Genomic DNA, 5,488 nt, shown 5'->3' with positions numbered 1-5,488 from the left:
GGTTGACAACATTAAATCATCATTATTAGCTTATAATTATTCATATATTTTCTCTGAATAATGCTAAGGACACACCCAAATCCACAACATGCCCACAAAATTAGTCCCAATTAAACATGTCGCCCACAAACCACAACAAATTTAATTTAGGCTGCGTTTGGTTGAATGTAAAATATTTTCCGAGTGTAAAATATTTTCAGGTGTAAAATATTTTCGGGAAAGGAAAATATTTTCAAGTGTTTGGCTGCATTATGAAAATTGTTCTAGAAAATGTTTTCATGTGTTTGGTTGCATTCTGAAAATGCTATTTTCCTACTAGTTTCTCACATTTTCTCACCCATTTTCTCAGCTACCAAACAAATTTTATAATAGAAAATTTCAATATATAAACTTAAAACAAACAAAAATCAAAACAAAACCAAACAAAAATCAGAACAAAACATTTCCACAATTCAAAAACTCAGTCAAACGGAGAGAAGGAGGAAGAGAGAGTGATCGACAAGTGAGGGAAAGGGAGAGGTAGATCGAGAAAGAGAGAGATCGGGCATGGGTGGGTCATGGGTGCGATCTCGGTGGTGCTTTAGGCGGCACAAGATCGGGTGGGTGTGGATCGGGCAAGGTGGGTGTGGGTTTGCTGAAATGGGGATTGGGTTATGTTTCTCTGGGTAGCTTGGATGTGGATCGAAGCTCATGGTGTTGTGCGATCTCGCCGGTGTTGGGGTGCGACGAGCCGGTGCTGGTGTGCGATCTCGCCGGTGCTAGGGTGCGATGAGCCGATGCTAGTGTGCGATCTCGGTGGTGCTTTAGGTGGCACGAGCTCGCCGGTACTGGTGTGCGATCTTTCTTCCTTGCTGTTTCTCTCTCTCTTCTGTTTTCCTGGGGCGAAATTGATTTGAAGGTAAAATACAAACGGAAATGGTTTTACAGGGTCAGAGGGCATATTTTACGATCAACGGAAATGATTTTCCGTTTGACCCAATTTTCCTTGCGCACCCAAACACCCTCAAGGGCAGGGGCGTAGCCAGGAATTTGTACATGGGGGGGCCAATTCGAAAGTTGAAATCGATGATGATAAGTATCATTACTGTATGGATAGTCTATATTTTTAGGTTGATATGGACATTTTTTGAAATAAACTCATCGGATTTCATCTTGTTTGTTGATAGGGAATTCACGTATTTGTTTACGTGATCCTAGATCACGATCTATCTCTTTAGATTGAATTCTTAAACATTTGGAGGGGTATTCATCAGGCATTAAAATATCAACATTTGTTTTTATAGCCACCGTGTCCTAATTTCTGAATTGCTAATATCTTTTTTCTTAAAGAATGCATCAATTGTTTTTCATTTGCTCATAATTCTTTTAGTTTTAAGAATATGACTCAAAAATTAACCTGAAAATAACTTTAAAAAATAAAATTTTAATTAGAAATTTTTACTTAGTTATATGAATGTTATTCATACTCAAGAAAAAACAAAATTTCCACTATAATTTAAACAGTCAACTCATTTTTAATACGATTTTAATTAATAATAACCCCTCAAACAAAAACAAAAATAATTTAATTAATTTGTCTTTTATTATGTATTGGTTAATTTAATTATATAGCTTTGATTATTGTTGTTTAGCGTAACAATAAATGAAGTGGGCCAACAGCTTTTTGTTTTATTTGGAGTACCTAAAACTAGTGGCGACTTCAGGAAATTTTTCTAGGGTATTCCTTACACAGTTTAATAAAAAAAGAAATTCATATATTGACGCTAACAACAACTAAAAAACATGCAAATTCATATTTGAACGAAGATTTTCTAAGTTAAAGTTAATACAAATCCACTTAGAAGATGAAGATGAATCTTTCACAAAAAATAAATCTTAGGTACATGATTTCTTTATCAAATATTTGTCAATAATAACTAACAAAATAATAAACAATAAATTATAATTTCATTTGAAATATTAATAAAATTATTAATTATCTTTATTTAATTGTTTAATTATTTTTCTTTACTAACCACTAGTAACCTAGCACACACCTCACTGTCAGTTTTGCACAATGTAAAAAATACAAGTACACTGCATCATCCACCTGATTCAACCCACTGTCTAACGTAGTTCATTTTTTATTTTTTTATTTTTGTCTTTTAATAATGTGTTGTTCTGGGTGTTGCTTTTAAGTACAGAAATACACAATTACATATTTACATATATACACTTACACAAAAAGCCAATTTAGCCAAAAGAGAACTAGAGGAAAGCACAAAAAGCCAATTTGGAAAGCCTAAGTCCAAGTCAGAGCAAAGAAAAAGAGAGATTTCAAAAGACAAAAAAATAGTCACAATGACAAGGCAGAGCAGAGATGAGATAAAAGAAAAAGAGAGAGAGAACGCCGCTCTCAGTGAGGCTCAGAGCAGAGATGAGATAAAGAAAAAGAGACAGAACTGAAATACCTTGATGTTGCCTGAGGTTCTTATCCCGATCTCGCCGTCGCAGTGTCGCCAATCTCTGATCTGCGCAACGGAATCTCTGATCTCGCCGTCGACTGCTCTGGGTGTGGCTGTTGCAGCGTTGCTGAGTCGCTTTTGCAGAGGACCTGAGGTTTCCGTTGCCGTTGGTTGTTGTCGTTGAGCTGTTCTGGTTTTGCTTTTTTTTTTTTTTTAAAATGGTTTTGCTTTACTTGATGAATCTGTTGCTCATGCTCTAGTTTCTTTAGGTTAGGTTGTAATCGCGTATATTGGGTTTTGGTTTCTTTTTTTTTTTTTTTTTTTTTTTTTTTTTTTCTTTTGATTGGGTTCCTAACATGTTGTTTAAGATTGATGACTAATATGTTGTTTAAGATTGATGATGGGCTTTTTTTTCCATGGTGGGCTAGTCTTGTTACATTTTTTATTTTTTAGATTTTAGTTCAAAATTTTTATCTGGCTTTTTTTTTTCTTTTTTCGCTTGAAAGTAGAACAAATGATTTTTTTTTTTTTTTTTCTTTCTGAGGGTGTTAAAGCTGGGGCTGGGCTAGGAGGATAGTTGAGAAGTGGGTAGGGGGGCCGGCTGTCCAATGTTGAGGGGGCCCATTTATTTTTTCTTCCTAGTCTAATGGAAATTTTTTTTTTTTTTGCAGGGGCCACGGCCCCCCCAAGCCTCTACGTGGCTCCGCCCCTGCAGTCAAGGGTGTAAAACATTTTCCTGATTTCCTTTACCACCAAAACAAACGCAGCCTTAATGACAATAAAATCACAACAATATTAATACTAATAATTTATCGGAAAACATGAAATATACAGTTTCTACAAAAGTCAAAGAAACCACCCGTTTCAATTTTGTTCTATTTCTTGTTAGTCCCCACACGTTTGTTTTTTATTAAAAACTTTTTTTCTTTTTTTTTCCTTTTTGATCTAAATGTTAGAAGCCACACCCTTACACTTGAGTCTTGAGAGATATCAGTTACCATTGTCAAATTGATTGCATAAAAGCAAAGCAGAGAGAAAGACAACGTTTCTCGTTTCTCTCCAAACTAGTTTGGAGAGATCCTTCAAATTCTCTCTATATTTTTTTTGAATGAGAGATGTCAGTTACTATTCTTTGTCAAACTGACTGCATAAAAGCAAAGAAAAGAGAAAGACCAGGTTTCTTGTTTAAATTTGGAGAGAAATCCTTCAAATTCTCTCTATTTTTTTTTTTTTTTTAGTGTGAATTTTGAAAATTTAACCGTTGGTTTACATATTCTTATTATATCCTCCATACTTGCAAAATTTCAAAAAAATCAAAGATCAATAGTTATATCATCAATTAAAGTTTTAAATTTCAAGTATTTGTGCTCTAAAATCTATATATATAATAATAGGTGAAGCTGAGAAAAACTAAAATTATAATTCCAAATTAAAATTCCAATTTTGCACCATGTGTCCTAAATTATTTATTCTTAAAGAGTTTTATTTCTTAATTTTAAAATCAAATGTAAGGTCACATCATAAATATTTATCCAAGTGAGTTATTAAATATAAAAACTAGTTTAGCAAAAAAAAATTAAAAAAAAAAGGTACAAAAATCAAAGAGTCTAAAATAAATAAATTGTAAAAAAAAAAAATAGACAATATACATTTTATACCTAATAATATCCTTACAAAATTTTTTAAAGAGTTAACAAAATATAAAAATGACTATCAATAGTATTTAAATTTTATATATATGAATCATATTATGTATCTTATTGTATATCTTTAAGTGTATCCATTCATATGCATGGGGTTATAAGCTAGTTATGCATAAAAAATAAGTTTATTGTTCAAATAGTGAATAACATCCGATTTGAATAAAATTTTAACTATGTGGTAAGAACATAAAGAACATGCAATCAAACAATTAGATTTTCAAAATTCATATTCATTAAAAATATAAAAGAAGTTTGAAGGGTTTTTCTTCAAATTAGTTTGAAGAGAAAATTTTTTCCACAGACAGAGAGAGAGAGAGAGAGAGAGAGAGATAGAAGAGTTGGGTTTCATAAATTTTTTTTTTTTAAAAAAGGGCAGTTCCTCAACCGATTAGAGAAAGGAGATCTGTGACCATACCTTTTCAGCCGATTTGACTTGTGTGAACATACCATACCTTCACAGAAAATGGACTTATTCTTTCATTATATATAAGAAAATGATTACATGATACAAAGTTTTTCTCCAAACTAATTTGGAGAGAAACTCTTCAAACATCTCACATAATATTTTTTTAAATGTGAATTTTGAAAATTTAACCGTTGAATTTCATGTTCCTTATGTTTTTAACATGCATATCAAATTTCAAATCAAATGTTATTTACAATTCGATCAATAAACTTATTTTTTATACACAATTTTGGATCACAAAAACTTAAAATTTTAATATTTGTTTGATGACAGAGCAATTGATTTATAATCTTCTTGAATTTTTGCAAGTATAAAGAATATAATAAGAACGTGTAATCCAATTGTTATATTTTTAAAATTCATACTCAATATAAAGATATAAAAGAAGTTTGAAAGGTTTTTTTTCCAAACTAGTTTGGAGAAAAACTTTGTTCGATTACATGATATATTGCGTTAAATATATTGCGTTAATTAAAGTGGCTTCTAATTGTTTTTAGTTAGTACTTTTTAAATGACGTGCCTTGTTTTGGTTTGTCCTACACTTGGAGCAATGGAAACACAAAATACCAATTCCAACCCCAACTAAAACTAAAACGTTTATAACAAAACAGAACTAAACGACAAGAAGGTATTTCATGAAACCTCTCTAACTCGTGTAGGTCATCTACAGATTTTTTTTTTTGGAGATAATTATTCAACATGAATTTGTATAATTAACTCATTCATTGTCTTCCAATACTGTTACCAAAGGCTTAGCACATCTCCTAACCTTTTAAAGAACTACTAGCTTTATCTAAAGATCAGTTTAATCTACCATTTGGGGTTTCCACATTTCAAAGGGTTGAGACTTGAGATTCAAATGTCAGTCAAAAAAG

Source organism: Quercus robur, chromosome 1, assembly GCF_932294415.1.
Source record: "Quercus robur chromosome 1, dhQueRobu3.1, whole genome shotgun sequence".
NCBI lineage: Eukaryota > Viridiplantae > Streptophyta > Magnoliopsida > Fagales > Fagaceae > Quercus > Quercus robur.
The sequence above is the reverse complement of the archived record's forward strand: the minus strand, read 5'-3'. Positions refer to the sequence as shown.